Below are 15,523 nucleotides of genomic sequence, written 5' to 3' on the forward strand. Positions count from 1 at the left end.
AAAATATTAATTATTTAAAAAGAATTATGGAGGTATTAAGTGTATAATTTTCCAAAACTTTTCTTCACTAGAACTATTATTAAAATGAAGTTTCACCCCTGTAGTAAATTCTGGCATTTAAAAGATCATTATGACTATGGATGTAAAAACCAAGAAAAATAAGGGAATAGAACAGAATTTACAAAAACTGTGGAATAGCTGTGATTTGATAAAATATATAATTTCATATATTTCTGTTTTCCTTATATTGTCATTTTAGTATAAAACATTAGTTATGCTGATTAATAAGGTAAATTAGAACACTGGAATAAAATATAAAATGTAAATTTCAAAAGAGATAAGCTGTGATATGCTCTGTCTTGAATTACTTTGAATGTTTTTCTTTCATACTGATGCAATTAACATATTTCCATGACAAAATAACAGCTATAGAACACACTGTCTTCTTTTGAGAAAATGTTTTGAAAATTCTCCAGTGTATTTGACTTTTCTCCTGACAAAGTAGGTAATCAGCTGTCGTATTGCCAGTGCTCAGCATTACATATGACTCCATGCAGTGGAGGTTCACTAGTGTGGTTCATTAGTCAGTCTTGTCTCAGATCCGGCCATTTGTAGGATCACTGTGTTCAATATAACAGCAACAACCAAGAATCACCCCAAAAGAGTTTCCTCAGTTTCCCATTTAGTGACTAAAAACCTCTGCAGAGCTTTTATGATGAAAAAGGAAATTGTCTAGATGAACTCCTTTTCTGCTGGTTGCATCGTTTGCTATCAATTCTAATCTGCTAGTTTCCAGCATGACTTATACAGAAAAGAAGGAGTGGATGTACCAATAACTTTCTCTTCCCCTTTTCTTTTATAACTTTGTTCTAAACTTTTTCCTGAAATTTCAAATGGTTGTTCTAGCATGAGAGGGGGCACACAGATGGGCACAGGCACACATACAAACAGGCTTTCCAGAATGGGAGGCAAAAACTAGTTTAACTTTGCCAATGTAAATCTGTAAATCATTGGATATGCAGACCACAAAAGAAAGCCATTCTGCTTAGCTCTAATTCCATCAAGATCATTTACTTTTTGAAGGATAGGAAAGAATGAATTGAAGATCAAAATCATCAGCTTTATTTGGCTTCATCCAAGATTTATGGTAGCTTTTTCAAGGGCAACTAAAACCAGCCACAGAATTTATATCCATATTATTTTCTTCTCTTTCAATATTTTATAAATGTTACAGGCAAAGTCAACCTCAGGAGACAATAAAATTAAATGTTCTTTTCCCTCCTCGTATCCTGGAAACTTCATTGAGATCTGTGTTTTGCAGCTTCCTTGACATCATTCTTCTATACTGTGGTTTTTGTGGGGTTTTTTACTTTTTTTTTTTAAATTTTATATACATTTACTGGTCTGTTTACCAAACATGATTGCATTTTTTCCATTGTTTCATATTGGAAAATATTATGTTTTGGTTTAGATTGTCAGGCTTCTTTATCCATTCCTGTTGGCTTTTGACTTAAAGTCATTTTTAAAACAAACATTTCAGTCGGTCTGTTAAATGAGGAGACATAGCAAGTCTAAACACAGACATGCAACACTGAAATATCACAGTTATAAGAAAGAATATGCTTTTTCTTTGTAAGTAAATAAGGTTCTTTGCTTTCTTTTAGATTCTTTGATTAAGTTTGACCTCTAGGAATGTGTTTCCCATTCATATGATAAAGAAGTACAATATATGTGAGGCTGATATAATGACTCACAAATTATGTTGAAGATCAGGAACAGTGGGTAAGAACTGATAAAACAAAATAGTTTTCTGCTAGCAAGTTGCTTCAAAGACCTCTGTTTATTGTCATTTTTCTGAAATTCCAAGTTTAGTCATATTTGTGGAATAAGGTTTATTAAACTGTTTGGCTCTGGGTCTTTCTGAGATGGAGTTCATTTCCCCCACAGCAGCCCTCACAGTGCTGTGCTTTGCACTGGTAGCTAGAAAGGTGTTGATAACACACCAGTGCTTTGGATACTGCTAAGCACAACATCAGCACTGTCTCCCAACATTCTCCCACCCCATCAAGGGGCTGGGGCTGGGCAATATCCTGGGAGGGGACACAAGTAGGCCAGCTGGCCCAAATTAACCAAAGTCATATTCCAGACCATATGACATCAGCTCAGATATAAAAACTAAGCAAAGGAGGAGGAAGAGGGAGAATTTGTTATTTGCGGTGTTTGGTTTCTGAAACAACCATCACACATGCTGAAGTCCTGCTTCCCAGGAAGTGGACAGGCATCACTTGCTGAAGGGAAGCAGACAATAAACTTTTTTTCTTCGTTTTACTTGTGCACACACAAACCTTTGCTTTTGCCCTAGTAAACTGCCTTATCTCAACCTATGAGTCGTTTTCCACCTTATTTTCTCTCCCCTGCCCAGCTGGGAAGCAGAGCGATAGACTGGCTTGGTGGGCACTGGGGTCCAGCCAAGGTCAACCTTCCACAGCACCACACTCAGAGTGGTAAGAAGTTTATATACTTAGTAATACTTGGGAGACCTTGGAATTAGTGGAAAAATGTATAGTCTGCTTGAGCAAAATATGCTACATAAAATCAAAGAAGAATTAAAGTGTGGGGTAAATCAGCCTTCATTCTCCCATTTATAGGCTTAGATCCTAATGCCCGACTGTTGTCATCCAAGTTTAGAAATGTTTTTCAGTGCCTTGCTCAAGCCAGAAGCTTTCTCAGCCACCATAAACAAATAGGAGGGGCTACTTTCTCCCAAGTCTTGTGTCCCCAAGTGTCAAGGAGCTCATAAGTGACAGAAGACAAGTTACTTTTGAATCCCTGGAAGGGTTTGGAACTACAGTTATGTTGACAGTGTTGTACCCTGACAGATCTGTTGTACCCTAACAACCATCACCATTAATGTAGGAATGGAAAGTATGTGGTGTTTTTGAGTTAATTGTGTTTTCAGACAAGGTATTAAAAAAAATGTAATTAAGTCCAAGATAAAATAAAAAGATAAAATACAAATGCAATATGTAATTCATATATAGCTAAGGAAAATCCGTATCAGTAAGGTGTTATGGCAGTCAATTAAATGACCTAATAATATCTACAGTTTATTCCTAATAAGTACTGCAAAAATAACTAATTTTAACATTGTCAATTATGGTCTTTACTGTACTGGGAATAAGCATTCGTCAAGATGTATGTCTTTCAAACCCCACTGAAGTAGGCCTTTTCAGAACTGTTAGTGTTTGTTATGTGTCGGGGGTGGAGCAATGGAGGCCTACAGAGAATGGAGACAGATATAGAAAGGCTACGAAGAAACCTCAGAGGAAGAAATCGATCTAGAGGTGCTTTGACAGCTGCGACTGCAGGAAGCGCCTGAGATCCAGCGATAAGACGCCGCTTCCACAGACCCCTGCAGGACTCCCCTATCTGTGCCCCTCATCATTCCTTCCCTTCCTTCCCTAACTCCCAAATCTCCCTATATGGCTGGACATATCCCTGCAGCCAATCCCTCCATTTTCCCTTATCTCTGACCCTTAGGATTCGTGCCCCTGGCAAGAATCCCACCCTTGTTCGAGACCCTTCGATGTACCTCTCTATATAAACTGACACCTTGTTTTAATAAAGAGCCATTTTGTGAGTCACCTATCTGGGGGCTCGTCTCCTATACAAGATGTGCGCGAGGGTCTTTCGCGGGGACAAACCCCACCCGCGATAGTTATGTTCCCCACAGATTCACTAGATCTCAAAATATTAATGGGTCATCATGGGGAAACTTTTTTCATTTTTTCTTCAGAGAATTGTATTGTAACTCTTTGAGACAGACACTAAAACAGTTTTCTACATAATTAATTAAATTGATTAATTAATACATTCATTAAAATAACTTGACATACAACTTCAACAATTAATTCAACTGATATAATCAGTGGGATATAGTCAGAAGGGTCAGTCCTTTCAAGCGGTACTGCTAGCCTTATTTTGAATTATTTTACTTATTTTTGCCATGTCAAAGGAATAGAATTACTTAGGATTCAGAGGCTTATTCTGAAATTTCTCTTTAAACAAACCATATGAAGCAGAAAAAAATTAAAATTTTGTAGTTTTAAATAGGTTGCTTATCTTAGATTTTGTGAAATCCACAAACATAGGAGAAGGGAAATGATCTGAAAAATTTCAGTCATGATCATATTTAGTTTGCTACTTAAAATGCTCTGTGACTACTTGCAGTTGCACTAACAAAGCAGCAGAAGTTTCGCATCATTTATAGATCATTATTATGTTTCTTTTATCTTTAAGGATGTACCTGTGAGATCTCTACACTTTTTGTAGTTCAAACCCATTTAGAGGCGAATCAGATTCTTCTCTTTTCCACTCAATGTTGATGGATACTGAGTGTTTTGGGCTGTTGGAGATTCGAAGGGAGACTGAAGAATCCAAGGACTTAGCTGGACAATGTTCTAACATTAGAACTCACTTCAGAGTCATCCCTACTTTAAGTCCAGAGCTGAATTAAATTGCTTTCCAGAGGCGTTTTCTAAAATATTCTATTACACTTTAAGCAGAGTCCTGGTGATTCTCAGCTGCTCACACACACAGCTAATGACTTCTTGCATTCTTTGTTAAGCCCATAAGATTGTTGACATATTATGAAGCACCATAGCTCATTTCAATTAAAACTATGACATTGCACAAAATCCCAGTGAGATTTTTTTCCTAAATACATAGGCTGCTCATTCCAATCATACACTTACCACACTGTCCAGTCAAGTGAACAACCAGTATGACTGCAATGAAACAATTACAGGTTCTCACATCAAAGCTGATTTTCTCTCTGTGACTGTCACTTTTACTGTACACTGTCACAAAGTTTGATACACGTGAAAATTGGAGCTGGCAAGGTCAAAGTTCTCCACATGGTGGCAAAATATGTGTATAGTGGACTTTAAATATTAGTTGGGCAAGTGTTCTTTATCTGATATTATGGATTTTAATGTGCAGAATGGATTTGAAACTTTGGGTACTTGTTCTCAACCACTATCTGAATGTGTAAGGCTTTCCAGGAAAATGCAGAAATTATTTGTATTTTAATGTCTCAGCCACTTCAGTTTTCACAGTACAGTCTCACCTGGACAAGTAGAGTCCAGAGTAGATCTTTGTGCAATTCTAGCAAATTCCAGTGCAGATGGAGCAAATTTGCCTTGAGGCATCATGTGTAGATATGCTATAGCAAGCTTTTGGAAGGGCATATTTATGAGTGACAAAATTATTAATACTGGAAGACATTTGGAGGCAAAAGGATAACCAGGTTCTTAGGACTAAAAATATATTTTCATGACTTTATGAAATGTGTGAAAAAATTGGGTCAAAAACTAAGGGGTTGGTAAGAAATTAAATATGTTGTAGAGGGATTTAGATAAATAGCAAGAGCATGTTTATGAAGAAGCTGAAATGTACTGTTGACTTTTTAGGAAAGGCAATGAAGGGGAATGCTCTGTCTTCCATATTTTTCTCAGTTCCTATGTCAAAGCCACGAACTTTCTTAAAATAGCTGACAGAGATATTCCTGTGTTAGTCAGTCTATCAGATGCACATAAATCTGCAATATTAGCAGAATTCAGATATGCCATTAGTAAAGCTAATGAGAATGGTAGAATGAGACCAAATTACCTGAGAAGCTGAGTCATACAGACACTAGAAGTGCATCTGGTGTGTGGGTGATACAGAAACCAGAAGGAAAGACATGGAAAAGCTGAAAAAAGGTGGCTGAGTTTTGTGATCTGGCTGGAATAACATATTTTTAAAAATTGCAGATAGTGGAAAGCACTAAATATCCAAGACTTTCAAGTTCTAAACCCATGTAAAACATTTACTTGCATTTTTTTGTTTTCTACTGATATGATTCTACACAATATTCTGCATGTTTTGAAGCTTTACAACAGCCAGTAAGAATTTACAATTTATCTCAAATAAATTGTCCAGTCTTACAGTGCAGAGAACATTGTTCCAGACAACTTTCTTTAACAAGCAACTCATACACATCAGGTTTTTCCTTTTCCTGGGAAAAGGAAGATAAAAAGGTAGCGATATATAGGTGACGTTATAGGTAGAATACACAATCAGAGTATAATAACAGAAAAGAGGTAAGAAAAACTAGAAGAGAAATGGAAGTACAGGACAAAAGTTAATTCACAGTTATTGTACCAGAATCACATCTCAGCAGAACCTTTAATGAGCAACATGTGGTTACAAAGATCCTGCTCTTTGCTCTCAACTTTGCCTTGTTTTGATAAGAAAGAACTACCTGACAAAACACGCTTAAGCTTTCAATTCCTTTACTACAAGGTGTTCACAGAAACCTTGTTTTGTGCTTGTTGAAAACTGAACATGTTCATTATTGGCAACTGCAGAAATTATGAAGAAATGACAAAGTACAAAAGGTAAAGTAAAATAACCAAGTCGCATCCAAATTGTTCTGCTTTTGAATCTGATGATTATGGTGATGCAACTTGCTTCTCAGGTCTTTCTTCTGAAGAAAGTGATGAGATGGCTAAACTTCATCTTTGAGCCTGAAGTAGTAGTGGCTAAAGGAGGAGGTCCACAAATTGGAGAACAGTCTAGTTTCAATATCTAGTTTCTGATGTTTGTCTGATAACATAAACATGATTCCCCTACTATCCTGGTTTAATCCCTGCCAGCAATCAAACCCCACACAGCCACTTGCTCACCCCTCCACCAGCGGCATGGGGGAGTGAATCAGAAGGGTAAAAGCCAGAAAACTCATAGATTGAAATAAAGACTTTTTAACAGTGAAAGCAAAAGCTGTATACCTAAGCAAATTGAAACAAAGAATCAATTCACTGCTTCCCACGGGCAGGTGTTCAGCCATCTACAGGAAAGCTGGGCCCCATCACACATAAGGGTTACTTGGGAGGTCAAATACCCACAGTTCCAAATGCCACCCTCTTCCTCCTTCCCTTTATATACTGAACATGATGTCATATGGTATGGTACATCCGTTTGGTCAGTTTGGGTTTGACTGTATCTCCTCCCAACCTCCCACACACCCCCAACTTCCCTGGCAGTGTGGTAGACAAAAAGTGGAAATGGCCTTGTCTCTGTGGCAGCACTGCTTGGCAGTAATCAAAACATTACTATTATCAACACTGTGTTCACCATAAATCAAAAATACATCCCCTACTAGCATGTTTGAAGCAAATTAGCCCTAACCCAGACAAAACCAGCAGACCCACATAAACACTTCCTTACCATTTTCAACCGATGGTACCTGTGAGTTCTAGTTTTGCTGATCTGTAACTCAGACAATGATTCATGGTATGTTGCTGTAAGCATAAATAGTCAGATGAGAATTTTGAACATGCGTAAGAGAAACATATTCTCTGAATGACGACTGTATCTCAGTCGAAGTAAAAAACAGATTGTATCTTTTGGCTTTGGTAAACTCAGAATAAGAAGGGATAAATAAATTGATATCACACTAAGAAGTAAATTCTGGATGATCTATGCAGAAAGCATTAATCATCTGTTATCACCTAAACCCTCAAAAAATAGGAAACCTTTAATTTAATACAGTTTCCTTCAGTGTAGTTGAACAGAATCTCATTACAGTTTGTTCTCTTGCCTCTTAGAATTAGACTTTAGCTAAAGACACAATTTCCTTTGCTCTAAGAAACATGTTTTATGCAGAAGTTGGGGATCCCTTGCAAGGATGAAAAGTTTACTTCCTTAGAAATTTTCTCCTGGTCCTTGCAGAAATGGTCCATATTCTCTGAAAGCCTATTCAGGCTCTTTCCTTTAAAAAATGTCTCAAGTAGATTTTGTTATAGTCTTTTGATTACATTAGGTGGTCAGAAAACAATGTGATGAGTACAGTGTGAGATAGGCAGACAACAGAATAAATGAGATTGCCTGATAGTGGCATATTCTATATCTAAGAGTCTGTCAGTGTTTCCACAAATGCTCTGTGGTGTATCCACTGACATGCTGATGTCTTGCTGAAATAAACGTCTCTTCAGTGCATTGAAATTGCCCTAGAATATTCAATGTGTAGAGTGTACAGCCCAAGAAATGTAGACAAAATGTTCACTGAACAACATTATTGTGGTGTAAAGTGCCACAGCTCATGGTGGAATGTATTTTGCAGAGACATGATCTGTGGTCATACTTGAAAAAATATTGAAGTGATATATGCTCATGGTGCTGAACTGGGATATGTTGTGAAAAGATATGACTTTTTAAACATGGATTACTTTACTTTCACCTAACAATGGTTTTATTAAGTTGATTTAAAGAGAGACTTTCCAGGTCTTTTTCAAACTCATAGAAATAATGCAGAATAACTTAATACACACAGCTTTGTTAGTTCTTGACTGTATTGTGGCATTTAAATTCACTGAAGTCTAGAACAAATAGGTTAAGCATCTCATGTTTTGTATCAAATGGAACAATCAAAATCTAGTAAAACTGAACTAGAACACAAAAAATCATATTTTGATAATTATTTCTTTATAACTTTATATAAATATATTACTTTCTCCTTGTTGTAAATGTGAAATCAAATATAATCAGAATTGCTTAGCACTGATAGCAGAAACTGAAGCAAAATTAGGGTCTCCTTCAGGCTGGTCCAAAAGGCTTAGCAAAAAGGAAAATCTGTATATCTTCTACCCAATTCTTAATTCTTATCTCATCCATAACTTTACTATTTGTATTACCACAGGGATCTGTCTGGAGAGTGTCAGAAAAGAAAAAATAATGTCCTGTTGTGTTTTTTTTTACCCAAAGTCCCCATGCTTTTTACATGACTGTAAATAAAAGGACACCGTGGTTGGCTTTTGATCTTTGCCTGAGTTCAACAGTGACAATCTGGGTCTATGAGAATCAAAATGCCTCCTTCACAAGCCTGAAGCTACATCTTTCAAACATAACTTCCCTGAACTCAGCATAATGTCTTTTGTGACTTCTTTCTTTTTTAAAAATAACCTGTTGAAAGGTGCAACCATATCACACATACAATACAGAAGCACTGAAGGGCGCACAGGTAATGAGCTCTGCAGGATAATTCACTGGACAAAATAACACTGAGGACAGAACCCTGAGAAATGGTGTAAAGGTTTTTCCCACTGTTTTCTCATGGCAGCAAAGAAGAAAGAACGAGAGAGGTTCGAGAAATGGAGAGCAATTTATACACGATATTGATGGACTTTTCACAGACTCTGAATATACCACAAGCTGAGAAAGCTTAGATAACAGGAATATATTATAATTGTACCAAATGAGTGGTATTGGACTTTACTAATAGAAAGTTTAAAAGATGGTTAATGCACGATTGTGTTAAATCTTGTACCTCAGTTTTATTTATTTTAATGTGTTAAAACATGTTGAGACATGTTCTCTCCCTCACAGTTCTTCCTCATCCCTGATTGGTCGGGATTTGCTGCAGTGTGAGTAGTCCTGCAATGGCCCTTTGTTCCTGTAATTGGTCCCCAGTTATGTCATACCCTTCCTAAACTCCCTATTTGTTGAACTTTCCTGTCAACCCTGTACTCCTCCCTCGTTTCCAGCACCCTATATAAGTGAGTGTCTCCCCTCAATAAAAGGACAGCACTGATGACCTTCTACTGGCCAAGAACCCCTGTGTTGCTGTCTCCATTCCTTAACTCGGGCTGCGACAGAGTAGGACATGGCTCAAGGCATAGATGCAACCATGGTGGCAACAGCCCCAGCAGCAGGGGCGGAGAGCCAGGCAGCTGCCCTGCACAGCCCCTGCGGCCCCCCCAGCCCCTCATCCAGCTGGCTGGAAGCTCTCAGGGGGCAGTGGGCAGGGGCAGCGGCGCAGACGGTCCTGCCCCCACCACAGAGCCAGGAGGGGGCCTGGTCTGAGGACGAGAGTCTCTGGGATGTCTCCAGCCTCTTAGAGCGCTGCCAGGGGCAAGAAAACAGGCAGCAAAGCGGCAGTACTGGGGCAGCCAGTAGCTCTGGGTCCCTCCCGTGTGAGTCATGGCCAGAGCCCTGCGACACGTCAACGTCAGCAGACACATCCACCGACTGAGCTGCTGGGGGCAGTCTGCAGCGTTGGCGAGTCGAGCCCAAGTCAGCTCCGGCTGTCTCAGCACAGCGGCCCTCTCTCTTCAGGGAGGCACTGCGGGCTCTGCGTAGGGCATTCCGCCCGCCCTGCCTGGCGGGACAGCATGGCGGCTCCCAGGCTGCGGCGCTGCCCGCACTGACATCCGCCCGATGGCCGGTCACCATCAAAAAGGCTGCAAGGCTGACCCTGGTAACTCCAGGCCTGTCAGCCTGACCTGGGTGCCTGGCAGAGTTATGGAGAAGATCATCCTGTGTGCAATCACACAGCAGCTCCAGGAATGGACAAGGGATCAGAGCCAACCAGCACAGGTTTAGGAGGGGCAGATCCTGTTTGACCAACTGGATCTGCTTTTACGATCAAGTGACCCACCTGGTGGATGAGGGAAAGGCTGTGGGTGTGGTCTTTCTGCACTTCAGCAAAGCCTTTGATACTATCTCCCATAACATACTCCTGGAAAAGCTGGCAGCCCACGGCTTGGACAGGGGCACTCTGTGCTGGGTCAGGAACCGGCTGGAGGGCCGGGCCCGGAGAGTGCTGGTGAACGGGGCTGCCTCCAGCTAGTGGCCGGTCACCAGTGGTGTCCCCCAGGGGTCAGTGCTGGGCCCAGTCCTTTTTAACATCTTTATCGATGATTTAGATGAGGGGATTGAGACCATCATCAGCAAATTTGCAGATGACACCAAGTTGGGAGGGAGTGTCGACCTGCCGGAAGGCAGGAGGGCTCTGCAGAGGGATCTGGATAGACTGAAGAGATGGGCTGACTCCAGTGGAATGAAGTTCAACAAGGCCAAGTGCCGGGTCCTGCACTTTGGCCACAACAACCCCCTGCAGCGCTACAGGCTGGGCACAGAGTGGCTGGAGAGCAGGCAGGCAGAAAGGGACCTGGGGGTGCTGATCGACAGGAGGCTGAACATGAGCCAGCAGTTTGCCCAGGTGGCCAAGAAGGCCAATGGCATCCTGGCCTGCATGAAGAACAGTGTGGCCAGCAGGAACAGGGAAGTGATCCTTCCCCTGGACTCAGTGCTGGTGAGGCCACACCTTGAGCATTGTGTTCAGCTCTGGGCCCCTCAGTTCAGGAAGAATATTGAGGTGCTGGAGCGGGTCCAGAGAAGAGCAACTGGTGGAGGCTGGTGAAGGGACTTGAGCACAAGTCCTGTGAGGAGAGGCTGAGAGAGCCGGGGTTGTTTAGTCTGGAGAAGAGAAGGCTTAGAGGTGACCTCATCACTCTCTTCAAGTACCTGAAGGGAGGTTATAGCCAGGTGGGGGTTGACCTCTTCTCCCAGGCAACCAACAATAGGACAAGGGGACATGGGCTCAAGCTCTGCCAGGGGAGGTTTAGGTTAGATGTTAGGAAGAAATTCTTTACAGAGAAGGTAATCAGGCAATGGAACGGCCTGCCCAGAGAGGTGGTGGATTCACCATCCCTGGAGGTTTTTAAACAGAGATTGGACCTGGCCCTTAGTGCCATGATATATAATTGGAGTTGGATCAGGGGTTGGACTCGCTGATCTTGGAGGTCTTTTCCAACCCAATCTATTCTATGATTCTATGATTCTATGATCCACACACACGGTCGAGGGATTGCATTTATTGACAGTTGTCAAAACCTTAGCAAGGCAATTCTCCTGACAAGGAACTTATCTGTCTGAGCCCGGGCCGTGCCGCAGCCACAGCTGGCTGCCCCGGGGGGGTGGCACCGCCAGCTGCCGGATGCAGACAGGGCTGAGCTCTGGGGAGGCCGCGGGCAGTGGGGCCCTGCGGGAGCTGTTGGCTGGGGCCGGCTGGAGCGTCTGGGATGGGAAAGCGGGGCAGCCTTGTGCCGGGCACAGCCGCTTCCAACCAGTTGCAGCCAGCTGCCGTCAGCTGTGCGCCCCCAGGCCTGCTGCCCTAGGGGTGCCGGGCAATGGCCCATTGTGACAGCATTGCCGGGCCCTTTGTGATGCGGGGCCTCCTTGGGCCCAGAGGCCATTGTGACACCGCGGGGCCCCGCCCCGACCGGGAGGCTAACGAGGGCGGGCGGAACCCCGGAGTGCACACTCCTAGGAGAGCCTCTGTGTCAGGAGGCAGCATCTCTCTCGGGGACCTCAGCGGCGGAGGAAGAAACCGACGTGGAAAATGAAGAAGTTCAGCGACTTGCAGACGCGCAAGTGGCTGCCGAGCTGGCAGAGGAAGCACAAGGTGAGGGATAGGGTAGTAGAAAGCTGCCTTGGCGCCAGGGCGGGCTGTGCTTGCGGGCACCCAGAGGCCGGATGTGCCGTGGCAACCGCCTCCATCCCACACCACCATCTCTCCTCCTCCTCCTCCTCCTTGCCGCAGGTGGACAACCGGCAGACGCAGGCAGCAGCGCAGCAAGAGGAGAAGAGCGCCTCTTGTGCTGCCGTGGCTGAGCAGCGGAGAGCAGCAGGGGCAGAGAGCCAGGCAGCTTCCCCACGCGGCCCCAGAGGCCACGGCCGCGCTGTGCTGGACGCACTGCAGCGCGTGGCACGCGCCACCCGCAGCAGGGTTGCGGCTGTGATCCGGCGCCGTGGCCGGAAGCCGGAGCCACAGAGGGAGGCGGAAGAAGGTAGGGAGGCGCAACAAGGTAGGGAGGCAGCCATAGCGGGAACATCCACAGCAGCAGGGCCACAGAGCCAGGACTCTGCCCTGCAAAGCCCCTGCTGCCCCCCCAGCCCCTTCCCAAGCCATCGGGAAGCTCTCAGTGGGCAGAGGGCCGGGGCAGCAGCGCGGGCAGTCGTGCCGGTGGCAGAAAGCGAGGACGGGGCCTGCTCTGAGGATGAGAGTCTCTGGGATATCTCCAGCCTCCCCTTGCCGTCAACAGAAGATGAAAACACAGAGGAGAGCTGGAGTAGTGGGGAAGAATGTAGCTCAGTGTCCCTCCCGTGCCAGGCATGGGCACGGATGCCCCAGGACTCTCAAGCAGGCACAGCCTCAGTCCCTGGCCCAGGTGTCAGTAGCACAAGCTCTTACACCAGGCCAAAGGCCCCCAGCCCGCATGGCTTTCCAGACCACTGCACCCTCAACCCCCGGCCAAGCGACCTGGAAGCTCGCAGGGGGCAGTGGGCAGGGACAGCAGCCAAGGCCGTCCTCTCAGTGGCACCGAGCCAGGACGGCCCCTGGTCCGAGGAGCTCTCAGACAGCTGCAGCCTCCTCGAGCTGCCCCCAGAGCAAGACAGCAGAGACCGAAGCTGGGCGAGTGGAGAAAAGGGGTTCCCCGTGCCCGTCCCACGGGAGGCGTGGGCAGAGCCCCGGGGCCTTCAAGCGGCCACAGCCAGAGCCCGTGCCCCAGCTGGCCGCATCAGCAGCCCCTACATCAGGCCAAAGGCCCTGACCCCGGACGCCCGCCCCCCCAGCCCCTCCCCAAGCCAGCTGGAGGCTCTCAGTGGGCCGTGGACAGGGCTCTGGACCATCTGCGGGGAGTGGCGAGGGGAAGAAAACAGAGAGCGACCGCTGTCCCCCGAGGAAGACAGCAGCGACAGCGAGCTGTCAGAGGAGGACGGGGAAGGCGTCCAGATCTACAGCATCTGGGTCAAGCCCTCCCTCGCGCCACTCCTGCTGCAGCCTCAGACCGCTTGCCGGGAAGGGCCCCAATGCGCCTGCCTCGTGTGCGCAGAGGCGGCCCAAGAGGCAGGCGGGGACCCGCACAGCGCATCTCCTGCCCCGGCGGGTGGCAGGCACAGCCAGCCAACAGCAGCTGCCCCGCAGCGCCCCAGAGGCCGCTGCCCCGCCGTGCTGGACGCGCTGCGGCGCGTGGCACGTGCCACCCTGAGCAGGATTGCAGCTGTGATCCGGCACCGTGGCCAGCAGCCAGGGGCAGAGCGGGACCTGGCTCGAGGCGTGGATGCGGCCGTGGTGGCAACAGCCCCAGCAGCAGGGGCGGAGAGCCAGGCAGCTGCCCTGCACAGCCCCTGCGGCCCCCCCAGCCCCTCATCCAGCCGGCTGGAAGCTCTCAGGGGGCAGTGGGCAGGGGCAGCGGCGCAGACGGTCCTGCCCCCACCACAGAGCCAGGAGGGGGCCTGGTCTGAGGACGAGAGTCTCTGGGACGTCTCCAGCCTCTTAGAGCGCTGCCAGGGCCAAGAAAACAGGCAGCAAAGCGGCAGTACTGGGGCAGCCAGTAGCTCTGGGTCCCTCCCGTGTGAGTCATGGCCAGAGCCCTGCGACACGTCAACGTCAGCAGACACATCCACCGACTGAGTTGCTGGGGGCAGTCTGCAGCGTTGGCGAGTCGAGCCCAAGTCAACTCTGGCTGTCTCAGCGCAGCGGCCCTCTCTCTTCAGGGAGGCACTGCGGGCTCTGCGCAGGGCATTCCGCCCGCCCTGCCTGGCGGGACAGCATGGCGGTTCCCAGGCTGCGGCGCTGCCCGCACTGACATCCGCCTGATGGCCGGTCACCACGGGTGTCTCCCAGGGCTCGCTCTTGGGGCCAGTGCCCTTGCTCCCTTGGCTGGAATTGCCCTTTCCCCACTCATCGAGGACTTTGCCTGACTGCCACGGCTTTTCCAAAACGATGCCTAGTGGCCTAGCCACTTTGTCTGCCGGCTCCCTCAGGACCTGTGGGTGATCCTCAGCGGGTCCCTCGTGCACCTTCCGGTGCCTTCCGTGCTCTCCAACGTGATCCTCTGCTGCAGGGGACTTAGGCTCTTCTTCTGCCAGTCCCTGCATTTGCCTTTCTCCACTTGGGCGGTGTGGCTGGAGCACTTGCCGTTGAAGACTGAAGCACAGAAGCCATCGAGAGCCTCAGCCTTCTCTTGGTGCACGAGAGCCACGGCTGCCAGTTCCTTCCGGAGAGGGCCCACCTTATCCCTAGTCTCCCTTTAGCAAGATAGCTGTAGAAGCCCTTCCTGTCCTCCTTAAGAGCTCTGGCCAGACTCAATTCGAGCTGGGCCTTGGCTTGCCTACCCTCGTCCCCATCCTCCCAGACCACCTGTCCTTGTTCCCGTTCCCTGAAAGAGGAGAATTAGTCCCCTTAGGTTCTGTAGGTTAAAGTAGGGGTAGGGAAGAATTAGTCGAGTAAGTTCTGTAGCTTAAAGTAGGTGTAGGGAAGAATTAGTCGAGTAAGTTCTGTAGCTTAAAGTAGGGTTAGGTGTTCCTGGTGCTCTCCACTCCAATTTAAAAGCACAAGGACAAGGCCGTCTCACGCTTTCCCTTCCCGTTTAATGACAAACATGACAACGGGTGCTTTAGCGAGGGCGGTGACATAGGAGAGCCGAGTCTTTAAGGTGGACTTCTGAAAGTTTCAAATAAAGATTGGTTTTGAAAGAGAACTGTCAGGAAGTTCTTGTTTGGAAAGGGAAGAATATTTAGCGGTTGGGCTAGGACTTGTTCCTTAGGCAGCTGAGCTGTGTCCCTTGGCAAGTGTGCGTGCAAGAGAGCTGTCCTGGAGGCTGAAGGCAGCAGAGGGACGTCCGTAAGCACAGCT

This window comes from Myiozetetes cayanensis, unplaced genomic scaffold, assembly GCF_022539395.1.
Source record: "Myiozetetes cayanensis isolate MyiCay16 unplaced genomic scaffold, myiCay2020 scf4, whole genome shotgun sequence".
Classification (NCBI taxonomy): Eukaryota; Metazoa; Chordata; class Aves; order Passeriformes; family Tyrannidae; genus Myiozetetes; species Myiozetetes cayanensis.